General features: G+C 45.6%; 1 protein-coding gene across 1 annotated transcript in view; it reads right to left on the bottom strand.

Moving 5' to 3' along the window:
• kcnh2b (potassium voltage-gated channel, subfamily H (eag-related), member 2b) overlaps positions 1-13,647 on the bottom strand; it is a 242,697-nt gene that overhangs the window by 204,656 nt on the left and 24,394 nt on the right. The gene's annotated exons all lie outside the window — the stretch shown is intronic.

Here is a 13,647-nt window from a genome sequence, read left to right as displayed (position 1 = left end):
TCTGGATGCTGCACCAAACCACATTAGTGCTCTCTCAGACTGAAAGAAAAGAGAATGTTGAATGCATTATTGCTCAGAGTGAGAGGGGTACAGATGAACACTACTTAGATGAGTGCCTTCAATTTTACACTCAGATTAAAAGCCACAGGGACAGGTAGATTAGTCAGCACCAATGGTGTCGCATCCAAGCACCGGAGCTGAGAATTTAAGGAGTGACAGCCAGTCTCAGCAGTGAAGATTAAAGATGTATCCTTCATAAAGATACCGAGTACAAGATTAGACTTGGAAACCTTCTCTGCCTCTGCTTTAGACAGGAGATCCTGCAGCAGCTCAGGGCGAGACGCTGCTCTCTCATAAACTCACAGCTGATTTGAATGGGAGCTGGAGAGTAAATGTTGAATCTAATTAGCAAAATTCTGTTATCATCTGAATTAATGTGCAATAATTAAAAGAAAAGGTCAAATGTGGAAGAGTCTGCAGAAAAGCAGCGCTCACACAAAAGCATGTTTATCCTCCATTATGAATCAATTATCATGTAATCGTACATTATAAATCAGCCTGTAAGAACTCAGACTCCTGCTCACAGGAAGCAGAGGGTCAGTCCGTCCGTTCGCAGCAAAATTCAGTTTACTATTAATGCATCAAGTGTGTTCAGCCTTCTGTACCATCGACCTGAGTGTGTGTGTGTGTGTGTGTGTGTGTGTGTGTGTGTGTGTGTCAGCACTGTATGTACAGTGTTCACGCACGATTATAAGCTCAACATTATGTATACTCTGCACACACATGCATGTAACATCATCAACACCTGACAGCACACACGTAACTTACACTTTATAGTTCCCGTTTCAAATGGCCTCCTTTATTTAATGCGACCATTTGCATTTATTACTCTCCTCCCAACGTAATTTCCTCCATGTGAGCGATAGCAACTGAGGAAGCTGGAGCACTGGAGCATTCGCACCCTGGAGGAGAATGAAACACATCTGAAAGATATTAAGGCTCACGCTCCACCGAGGAGATTGATTGACAGGCGCTGATGGACCGGTGCCACGCAGACAAATGAAGTAATAAAGCTGTTAGAATGAGCCACTCCAGCTAGTCACCCTATTACTGCCCAGGACACGGCGCCACGTGGTCGTCACTCTTTATAAGATAAACTCTGTGTTAGCAGAGTCCAGCTGGAGACACGGCTGCACCTGCACGCCACTTCAGGTGTGAGGAGTGACGCTGGCATGATAAACATTTAATCCGCCTGTCATATGATAAATGCAAATGACCCTGATCCCTCCTCTGACCTGGATGATGCCTTGACAAGAGTTATGTATGTATATCTTTATATAGAAGTGTGTGTGAAAACAATGCTGAGGCATGTTTTAGTGGTCTGCACCTCTCCTTTACGCAACAAATCCATCCTGAGATTGGTCTTTTAGTGAGTTTTCGTCCATTGTAGCAGATGCTCCCTCTCGCACCGTGGTCAGGGTCCTCTCACATGTCTCATGTCCACCTGAGAGTTCAATTTTCATTTGACTCCAAGCAAAAATGAATGAAAAGAGAAGCTTTGAAAACACAACAGAGATGTTTCCATCTGCAATGAAAAGACGTCGCTGCATTGACAGACTCCACACAGAGAAACAAGATGATTTTCATGTGGATTCAAGTTTCACAGGTTTGCTATCAATCCATTAACTGCTCAGTCACATGATCCCTGAAGACAGAGGCTCTGTTGACCGTGAATGACACAGGTCAAAATGACCCTGGTCGTTGTGATGGTCTCATCTGGAGCACCACCATGGCGTTCAGTGTCACATCTCCTGACTGGCTCCTGCAGTAACAGTGTTTATGATGATATATGATCGTTATAGCAATAATGACAATCATAGCAGCGATAGAAAATGACGGTAATATAAAGTTATCATGACAGGCCTGAGTGAAGCCCAAATCAAGAACAAACTCATCTGTCAGTGCGACGTCATCAGCAGTCGGAGGATCTTAATACAGGACCCCAGCAGGGGGGTCGCCAGATGAGTTCCATAAATCAAATAAATCTAGAAATACGGCATCAATAATGTGCAGTAGGAGCAGAGGAGTGCAGATTTGAAAGAAGGGTTTCTGTTTAGGATAACAAGCCCATGAGGGAGCCGCTGGAGCCGTTAACAGCAGCACGACATGCATCTCTCAGTCAGTTATGGTGTCTGGCTGCTTGTCAGCTCCCACCAGAAGGATCTCTGGTTGGTGTGTGACAATTATGAGTCGCAGAGATCCGATGGTGTGTAACATCAAACTGCAGGTGTAAATCAATTGTCCTTTACTGGTCTGTCAAACAGGCTTCCCTGTTTTCCTGCATTGTTCAAGGTTGTGGACAATCATTTGAAAAGTATTAACATCCTTTGATGTCATTCCGCGTTATTTAAAGCGGACAACTGCAATGGCAAATGATACAGATGCAAAGTGCGCTGAGGTAATGGTGGGAAAGGCATAATGATATCACTGAAAACATTCCACAGCATCGATGATCGTCTGCTGCAACGTTCTGCTTCTGTAAAATGATTTAAATAACCGCTCGCTTTTTTCTGACGGAACACAATTATCATTTTGGAATCATGACAAATGCTTTCATGACATCAGAGCTGCTGGTCCTTCACGTCCACGCTGGCTCAGGCTCACACATACCACACGTAGAGCAGACTGTCAAGACATGTAGTTTCTTTCTTAAATTTCAACAGAAAACTATATCGTAATGACATTTGACCTTTTGGTTGGAAACAGCGTCACTGCGTTGTTTCATGTTATTTGAATGTTTGTGTGAAATATTTTCATAATGAATGTGTGAATTCTTTTTTGCAGTGAACGTCAGCATCTTTAACATCTGATCAGTTCACCTTTGAGAGCAAGTGAACGGCTCTGCCACATTTGAATGAACAGATGACACTGAGACATCGTGTTCATCAAGTTCAGCCGGACGTTCAACCAAACGCCAGCTGCCTCCGGGCCGGGGCGGGGACCGGAGCAGCTACTTTGTCTGACTCAGCAACATTATCTCACAACTCAAAGACAGAACCACAGCGGACCTGTTTTTTCTGTATTGAGCTCAACATCCCCGGAGAAGCTGGCACGTGGTCATCAAGAGTTTGATTCGGAATGAGTCGGCTGTTTTATTGCGTTGTGTTGGGGGCATTTGAGGTGACTCCTGTCTTCAAGGCTCGTGGTGCCATTTTCAGACCTTCCCTTCCCCCCTGAGAAGGTCAGAAACAACGGTAATGCTGGGTTTACGTTACATCCAAGGCCGACGGCGGCACCTCAGTGGCACCGAGCTGCAAATCAGGGCACTCTCTCTGTCTCACCAACCTCAAATACAAGCAGTGCCTTCTCAGAGTAGACAAATAATCCTAGGACTGATGACCTTGTGGCACAAGACCAAACTAAAGGCTGATCAAGCAGGCGGGATAGGTTCGCCTCAGTGGGATCAAGCTCTCCTATGGAACAAGAACTTTCATGAGAGTTCAAGCTTTCACATTAAAGTTGGGACACATGACAATAATCTGGATCATTCAGAAAACAAGAGCAACATGGTTTTCTGTCAAGCGCATGAATCTGCTCCGTGATGCGGTACTTTAGGTCCAGGTAGGATGCAACCAGGTGGAGGGACACAACGAGCCCACGTATGAGAGGGAGAAACACGTCATGCTACAACAAATTCTGAAGAGCAGACAGTTTATTTCTAAATTATCAAGTCACTTTGTGATATAAAAATCTGATTTACAGCAGATGTCAGCCTTAATGGCAAGAATGTCAGCAGCGCCACTGTGATAGTGGTGTCAGGGGAAATATTGGACACAAACAAACACATGCTTCATTTTGAAGCTATTGGGGGGGGCTCTACTACGTACTGCAGCATGTCTTCATTTGCACACCTTGTACACACACACACACACACACACACACACACACACACACACATACTGAAATACAGTACAGAGTGAAACACAGAAAGAAAAATTTACATGCTGCACACATCCAAATTCAGATTAGCCTGGGGTGTCAAGATCTAGACTCTCCGAACAATGAAAGCACGAGCAGGGGAGCTCCTCTGAACCGCCGTCAGTTGAATGCATGCATTTTCAACCCGGAAAGGTCCAGATAGAGAGACGGTAGAGGACATAGGAGGACAGACGGATGTGAGTTAAAGACAGGGGAAGAGGGGAGGAGACATGTCGTGCTGGACCTGCACACTACAGGAAGAAAACAACGCTGGTTTGACAGCCAGTGTTTTGCTTATGACATCACTGGATGAGTGTGTGTGCTTGGAGATATCACATGTTTGCAGGGTCAGACAGGGAATAACATTCTCCTCTGCCCGTTTATGTCTTGACTGGCCTGATCCGCCCCCCCCCCCCCCACACACACACACACACACACACACACAGGGGGATCCAACTGTCAATGCTATCACTGCAGCTCATGCACCACTGCTGCCATCATAGATACTAGTGCTGTAAATGTAGGCTCAGAATGATTCGATGTTTTGAGTATTGACGAGAAACAACTTGGTTCCCATTTGTGGAGTGACCAGAGCAAACTGACAGCAGGAGACTCAACGCTGTTTGCATGCTAATATTCCATGAAAGAGAACCCAGAGAGAGGAAGGCTCTGGAGGACAGGGCCTGGCACATCGACACACCTCCAGATAAGCATTAATAAAAGAAAGCACATTTATATACAGTGTGCACGCCACACACACACGCACACACACGCGCGCGCACACACACACACACACACACACACACACACACACACACACACACACACACACCTCAGAGACCTGTTCAAAGTGAGCCTCATTCATTCAAGTACAATGGTTTCTCTGCATTGATTCAGTAATCACAGCCTCCCACTGCAGGAAGTGTATCCTCCGAGCTTGAAAGGTACCAATTCTGCTGCTGAAAAGAGACGCATCAGTAATCGAAGTTGTGTTGGCTGAGAGGCACACGAGTAGATTCACATACATCCACAGCCTCTGTGGTCATGAATAAGGGAAAGTGCTAGTTTGATGTAAGAGGGCATTTCAACGGTGTTTTGGTCTGAAAGCATCAGCAGACTGAAACTCAGCAGAATCACTTTCTAGAGATGAAATGTGGATTAAACAGTCAGAACCATGTTATAATCATAAACATTTAAACAAGCTGCGACACGCAGACTGAACACGGTTCAGTGCAGCGTTCGTGACGTGACATTTCACACCCAGCCGGGTCAGCTTGGCCAGAGTTCTCGCCGTCACGACTCCTGCTTTTGAGTCAGACTTTGAGAGAAAAACTAATTATAAAAACACAGTGATCAGAAGGCCACTGCTGTCATAGGACGGCACCAAACCCATCCGTGGCCGGTGTTCATGTGCATGGGTCCAAGTGTTAATCAGAAAGTCACAGTGTATCTCCACAGGCCCAGACTGGCCATCAGGACACTGCTGCGTTTACAAGCTGGGGCTGTAAACACAGCGAGAGCTCTGCAGATTCTCATCATAACAAGATTACCAGTATATTAAAATACGCCAATCCTCATGTATAAGGCGAGATTAAATTTACTGCTTAGGCTGTTAGAGTGAATTAAATTTGGTTGCCCAGCTTGAGCTAAACTGGGTGAAGGCCGTTGCTGTGTATTTAACAGATATTTCTAACTAGCATTTCACGCTAGGAAACATGAGCTGATGTCTGTGGATGATGAGGCGGTGTCTTTGGACCTCGGCTGTGCGTATGAATGTGTGTGTTTGTGTGTGTGAGAGAGAGCATGCAAAGCAGCCTGGCACAGCACATTAGGTGACTAATGAGGCAGACACACAATGCCGCACTATCACAGTCTGATGTGTCATGATACATTATTTGGATGTCAATTAAAAAAAAGACAGAAGAAGAAGAAGAGGAAGTACACAGTCTATCTCAGAAACACACACTGGGAGTCACTCAGCAGACAGATGAATGTGAGTTACACTGCTGTTTAGTCTGATCGTGACAATGTTGTGTCATTAAAACATGCTTGGATGTTTTACATGTTGTGATAATTCAGTGCGTTAAGCTGTGTGTGGCTCTCACTGCTCCCCATCCCATCTCACCACATCCCAAAGTTCATGTCTTGTTGATTTGTGCTGTAACAAAGCGAGAAGCTCTCAGCTCTGCTTTGAAAAGTGACGCCTCTTCCTTTAGTTAAAAAAACGAATGCAACTTGTTGTTGTGTGGGCGACAGCTGGCAGCATTAGTCGTGATTGTGCGTGTTATGGGCTCTTAGCTGGAGGTGGGATCATCCACGGCAGTCAGGGACACAGAGTGCTAGCCCTCCTGACAAGCTGCAGGTCTCTAAGTACTTTGCTTAGCTACTGCTGCTAAGCAATTGAGAGTCCCTCCAGTCATAAAGAACAGGCTGCTCTGAGCGCTGCATCACCACAGCACAATGCTGCTGGGATGCTCACATTGTTTGATGGACCTGTGCTGGTCCTCAAGACCCACAATGCACTCAGAGTCTTTTCACAAGGCCTGGGGGCGTTTTCAAGTCACAGTCACACAGCCAGATGAACGAATGCGTACATGTGCAGTGCCCCCCTCAGGCAGGGTCCAGGTTTTATGGCAGGACACCGCAACAGGTCGACTGTACACTGGAGGACATCTGACACACAAGCTAGTGAAGCCGCTCACATTCAGCCAATCAAAGGGTTTCTTCTGAAATCAATCAGGAAGATCCAGGTCCGGGGCAGTGTGTGTTCAAGCATAACTCACTTAAGGTGAGGGTTTTTTGCCCCTGACCTTGTGGCCATTGGGTTAAAGATAAGGAGACACAGAGTTTGAACTGTGGCATAAGAGCATATAAGGGCTGGGGGGTTACAGATCTGAGAGCCTGAACCTATCATTGCTTACTTAATGACCCTGGCCTGAGGTCACCAACTTTATCTTTATCACTAAATAAAGTTGGCTTTGTCCTCCACTGGGAAATTAGTCCTCCGCTCAAACAAGGACGCAGCGTTTTAGACTGCTCTCGCGTGTGGACCAATTAGAGGAAGTTATTAATGGCAGATGGCAGGTTCACGTGGGATATGAGGAGTGTTCATAACGCACCTGACTCCCATCACCTCCCACTCATGTGTCCTGACCATCAGAAAGTTAAACCGTTTCTAATGTGCACTTGCAGCTCAAAGACTCCATCTGTCTATCCTTCCTCCTGCCCTCAGGCGGCTCTTTAGCCCCTCCCTGCGCCCGGCGAGCTGTCCTGATGTCAGGACACGACAGCAACTAATTGGGGCTTGATTTTAATTATTGTCTGCAATATAACATCATGTTTTTGTAGCAGTAAAATGTGATGTTGGTCTCTCTGTCACTTTCCATTTAAATTAAAATGACTGTCAGTACAAAGACTACAAATCCAAGAGGCCCAATTCCAGGAGCCGATGCTGTGGCTCTAACGTACAAACTATCAGTTCCAAAACTGAACAAGTCAAGGACACTGGGAGAAGAGTCCAGGAGCCCCACAGCACCGGATGCTGGTGCTGGCAGCTGGTGGACGGTGGAAACTCTGAGTCAAGTAAGCTGAATGAAGGGAAATGCAGGATTTTGCCATTTCACAGGTCAGCTGGACCATAAGATCCCCTGACACACAAGGACCAGCGTGGACCAGGAGTGTTCGTGCTTGTTTCTGGAATCAACTGGATGATGAACAAGACTTTTTTTGAATACATTTCTGACATTTGGAATCAAAAATAAGTCATGCAGGAAGCTCAAAGCTCAAAACACCTATTTCAGAGTACTTGAAAGGCAAAATATAATTTTTGGCTGAAATATTGCTTCAATACAACACCGTTTTATAAGGTATTTCCCTGCAGGAGAGGGGAAGACGACAAACAGCGGAACTCTCCTGTGGAAGGTGCTACACTAAATAAACTGAGCCTCCCATCATGACTGCACTAAGTTGTCCTTTGTCAAGAAATGTTTCATCATAAATTCTACCTCCACGTGCTTGATGCCCTGATGTTGATTATTTGGTGCAGAGTAATTCTTAAAAAGAGGCTGCAATCAAAGAGCTGTCCAAAGGGGTCTTTCCAGAAATAGATGAGTACATGAGGTTGATCATTAGCTTTAGTTTCGGGGCTTATTGCATCTGATGCTTCTCTCTCGAGGCTGGCTAATGGAACTACCTGTCATTTCTCTGCTCTGTTGTGCTGTACATAAAAAGGATAGTTAGTGTCTGTGGACCTTGAGAACATAGCCCGACAAGCTCGCTTCATCCCGAGCTGGAAAACAGCAGGACTTCCTGTATACAAGGGATGTCTGTCATCTGAATTTACCACTGTCTAACAACCAGGTTCCGACTCGCTCCAGCAGCGACAGCCCTGACAGGACTGATCGGGCTCATGATGCCTGTCTTTATAGCCGCTTGACACAGACAACCCGTCAGAGCGTGTAGGATGTGCTCGTGCTCTGGTGAACCGCAGGTCACGAGACTGTTCTGGAATCAAGAGGGAAGGCAGATGATCGGCAGCCGCTGACATCCGATACTTGCGATCTCTCCCAACCCAAAACACACATCTTCAGAACTTAAATGAATTCATTCCAGCCATTGAAGGGTTGTACGATGAATCTGCTGTGGTGAGCATTACATAAACCGCACAGACAAGCAGCCATATTAAAAGTTAGATTGTGTGAAAACAGCAAGAAGTTATGAACATCATGCAGTATAGAAGCAGATTGTTATCACTATATTTTATATGACACCAAGTATGCACCCCGCCAATGTTGACCATGGTCATGCTATCATTGCACAATGCAGGATCCAGTCTTCCTTGGTACCTGGATGGGTGTGTTGACACGTCTAAAACATCATTTTTCAAGAGCGAGTTTTGTTTCAATGCAATGTGTCATCATTTGTTCAACGACTCTCCACCTCTTCACAGTCGAGGGGCGTAAACAGTTTGTTTCTGGTTGATGTTATTCTCTCCGATGGTTCGTGGAAGTGCAAGACGGCAACATCTTATTCTGGTGTTGAGACGAGGATAAGCAACTAAGAAGGACGGAATGAGAGGGTGAGACGGAATAAGACGGACTGAGAGGAGAAAGAGTGATGAGGGGAAGTTGAGAGAAAAAGAGAGAGAGAGTTATAAAAAGATTGATGGTGTATTCACTCATCAGGATGTTTCAATAGCTGCTTTTTCATTAGCAGCAGCAGTGAAGCACAGGTAGCAGGTTTCCCCTTTTAAACCCACTGATTAACAGCTGTGGTTAAAATGTCAAACATCCCTGGATGCAGATTCTATCAGCTGAGACTAATTAACTGTAATTCAACAACTGTGAAAATAAAACATTTTCTCCTCTCTGGTTAATGTGCCTCTGTGGCCAGCAGGTGCTGAGTGCTGTCTTTTCTCAGGATGTAAGTGGCTGACCACCTCACATCCATGGAGGAATATTCAATCACCATACTAATCTGCATCTGCGTATTTCTCAGTTAAGCACAGTTGGTGGGAGTTATTCATAAAACGTGTTGCACTGCATCACATGTGATATCCTGCTCCTCTGTCAGGCTGTTTGAGTTCAACCTTGCTCTCAAATGCATGAGAATGTTATCAGGTAAATATAAGTAATTTGCATTTAATTACACTCAGTCTTTCCCAATTAAAACCTAGCACAACACCCCTCCATTCATAATTAACCCTTCCCAGTCACTTGTTAACAATAGAGCTACATACAGCTGCATCGCTGTGCCATTCAGCCAGTGAGGACACACAAAACCTTGTAGGTAGAGTAACACCCAACTAAGGCAGCAGCAGGCTCCCCACCCGGCCCCCGCACGTGTGTGTGTGCGTGTGTGTGTGTGTGTGTGTGTGTGTGTGTGTGCGTGTAGGTTTCCTATAGCAGTTTACCTGGAGAGCATGATTGATTAAGCTGGTGAGCAATCGGAGTCGGACAATTGAGCGTGAGAGCGAGAAGGGAGATCTATCATGGTGAAGGCTCAAGCCTGAGCTTGGCACTAGATAAATGGGCTCAGATGAAGCCTGTGTGTGTGCGCATGCATGTCCCATGCATATGTGTGTGTGTGTGTGTGTGTGTGTGTGTGTGTGTGTGTGAGTGTGTTGGCTGTACTATACACATGCATGTGTGGGTCATGGATATACTCCCACCATTTCAGCTAAAACACACACTTGCACACTGGCTGCCTGGTTGGGTTTTGAGATGGCGAGGACAGAGACTACTCTTTAGAGTCTGTCTTTGTCTTCATGAGAGACAGCAGGAGTTAAGGGACGGGGGGTGGAGGGACAAGAGGAGGTGGCGTAGTGTTTCCTCTTTGTGTACATTATGAATGAGGCGTGTCTGCATCGCCTCAATCAGGTGACCCGCTGGGGCTACCGAAGACTGTTTATACCTCTGGGTGTCCCGGGGTGCGTGACTATGACAGAGAAAGGGTCATGGGGTCACACCTGTCCACACGCACATGACAAACACGCCTCCACTGTGTGACTGTTATTTATCCAGGATTTTTAATCGAGTGCAAATCAGTCAGGAGCTGGAAGAAAACTTGAGGTGATTGCAGACGGAGAATACGTCCGGGCCAGAAGGGGGTGTGGCCCAGGACGGTCAGTGGGCCTGCTGCTGGGGATGGAGGTGTTCCTGCTCATGCTACAGTAGCAGGCTGCTGTCCTGCTTGCATTTCTGTTTGTTTTTTACCTTATCTACATATTTAAGTCTTAATATTAATAACAATTTTATTGTTACACTGTAGACGAGCGCTGACTCTCAACAGACTTTCCAGCTTGAATTACAGCTGAGGTATAATTCAGAGTCCATGTACTGTATGTATGCATGGTAAACACATGTGTAAATGAAGTTTTTACATGAGTCATGTGATCATTTCTGCTTTTACTAGAAGGCCAACAGGCTTCATATCTTCCCGCCCACACAAACCCTTAGTGTCAGTGTTAGTATTGTGATTGAGTGCATCATTATACATGTGAGTAGATATCATTCATGTGGACACGTTTCTAGTAATTTTACTGCTACCCTTGGGTAGCTTCATCGCTGCTGTCGCAGACACCCTTGCTCACAGGGAGTTGTCGGGGGTGCATGTCCTCAGTGTACCAGAAAAATCAGAGTTTTTTTCTGCTGCTAGCTCACCGCAGGTCATGTGACAAGACTTCACCATTAAGCTGACTGGCTTCACCCGCTCAGTCCAGGGACGTCACAACATCTCACCGCAGTTAAAAGGTCAGTTCCACCGAAGATGGAGGAGCGGCTGAGAGACGACACCAGAACTCCACGATACTCGGCCCCAAACAACTCAACACACACGCCGTCACCTCTCTCTCCACCCGGAACATAGAGGTGGGCGACAACAGCGGGGGCGCAGGGTGACAACAGAGCGCAGGGTGAGATTCCCAGAGAACAAGAAAACAGATAGACAGATGTTACAGTTTAAATTAATGTTTGATTCATGCTGTTTATTGTATTTACGTCTTATTAATACTATTTATTCTCAAGCTAATTAATTGCTAATATACAGGGAAATTGTGCCAAAATCAGCATTCATGAATCAGTATATTCTGCCATTACCATTATACTGCAAACATTGTACTTCATGACTACTGTTTGCAAAAAGCTGTTAAGTAATTCTAATTATCTGAACTCATCAGCCAGGAAGCAAGCAAAGTCTAACAGGCTCAGTACAGACAGGACTGGGTTCCACTCCACTGCCAGCAGTGAGTTTTCACCATGACACACTAAGACGATTTAAAGTAGGGCTCAATAAATATCAGTATTTATGTACCTACATTAACATATGACCTGCCTCCCACACCCTGCTGGAAAAAATATTCCAAGGAACAACGTGTTACCTTAACATGGCCAACGTAACAATATCAACCCAACTACGACACACGACGCTGCCATGGAAACAGCAGGTTTTTAACGCCTGCAGCCTGACTAAGATCATAGTAGGAGGAAGCAATCATCAGATTACAACCTGTGCTGGTCTGAGTGTTGCAGACATGTTCAGATCATAGCCTATAAACAGGGGTATGGATGGAATATTCTATAAGAAAACCATGTAAACAAACACCTGACGCCAAATAGGGTCTTATCAAGGATGAGGTCAACAGTCAGGTTAATGTGGTCCATGTAAACCAAGCCTGGGATGTGTCACCAGAACAACAGTGATAACATCTCTGTAATTCTACACGCCTGCTTGGAGCTTTTTAGGAGCGACTTTTGTTTTGTAGATCTGTGTGTGTGTGTGTGTGTGTGTGTGTGTGTGTGTGTGTGTGTGTGTGTGTGTCTAGTATAAACAGTAACACAACGTGCCTAGGGAAGGTTCGAACTGACACAGCAGTCCTGCAAAAGAAAGGACACAGCTGGCGCCATCTCTCTTTTTCCCTCATCACTCTCTGCTCCTTCATCTCTCTCTATTCCTTCAACTCACTCGCTCTCTCTCACTCTCTCTCTCTCTCTCTCTCTTCCACCATTGATGCATCCAGGTTATGCAACAAACACACTTTAAGACTTTCTAATTCCCTTACTTTGTTCCCCATCACCCAGTTTTCCTGCCTCATACTCATGTTGTCCTCTTTTATCCTCCATGTCTTCCTAAGTTTTCTCTCTCTCTCTCTCTCTCTCTCTCTCTCTCTCTCTCTCTCTCTCTCTCTCTCTCTCTCTCCCCCTCTCTGTTTTACAGGTGGAAAATGTCCAGCAGATGCTTTGGCTTTATTATCTTTATCCCAAAGGATGCCGCCTGTTTCTGCTGTAAACAGCGCCCTGTCCTCTGGTGCTGGTCCAGTTCGTGTGTGTGTGTGTGTGTGTGTGTGTGTGTGTGTGTGTGTGTGTGTGTGTGTGTGTGTGTGTGTGTGTGTGTGTGTTACACTCATACTAAGTTCTCACTGGTTCTTCTGTATCAGTCTCAATGTAAACTTTAATTCAGATCAGATCTGATTGAAAAACTGCCTATGTGACTTTTAAATGACAGTCCACAAACATTCAGCTTTTGTGAATTCCTTCTGGAAACAGACCTCGTGTTGCATATTTTCTGCACCTTAAAGTTCCTCCTGGCATAAAACCTAAAAGAAACACAGAAGGCGAGTTGGACCCATCGGTAACAACCGCTCCCACGTCACGCCGATGAGCGAGGGGCAGATGAGAGAACATCAGATTATTTCAGCTTCTCCCAGGGAAGATGTCCTCAGCAGCTCAACGGGAACGTGTCGGTGGAAAAAAAAACGTTTATCCCAGCTGTTGTTGTCAAGTTTTTGCCTGTCAGACTTTTATTGATTCCAGAACCACCTCAACCACTGACAGTTGAGCTGAAAGACTCAGGTGAGCTGTGCCTTTTAGTCTCGAGCTGGTCGGATCAGCTCACGTCTTCAAACTCAGACATGTAAATGATGCTGAACTTTCCTCTGGAGCCACAAAACGAAGGCTTGTAAGACTGTTTTCCTGCATGTTCCATCGTTCTTCTCAAGAAGTGTTGAAAGATTTGATGTGTACAACTACTCATCCCAGTACACACTTGGACTCCACCTGTCCATGGCTACATTTCTGTCTCCCAACTGATTTTTGAGACAACAAGCTCACTTTCTCACCCAAACATGCGCAGACATCGTCCAACTCTTCACACTCGGAGATCAATGTTACTCTG

The sequence above is a fragment of the Aulostomus chinensis genome, chromosome 21 (genome assembly GCF_037954235.1).
Source record: "Aulostomus chinensis isolate RoL2024-O1b breed Wild chromosome 21, RoL_Achi_v1.0, whole genome shotgun sequence".
Taxonomy (NCBI): domain Eukaryota; kingdom Metazoa; phylum Chordata; class Actinopteri; order Syngnathiformes; family Aulostomidae; genus Aulostomus; species Aulostomus chinensis.
The sequence above is the reverse complement of the archived record's forward strand: the minus strand, read 5'-3'. Positions and strand labels throughout refer to the sequence as shown.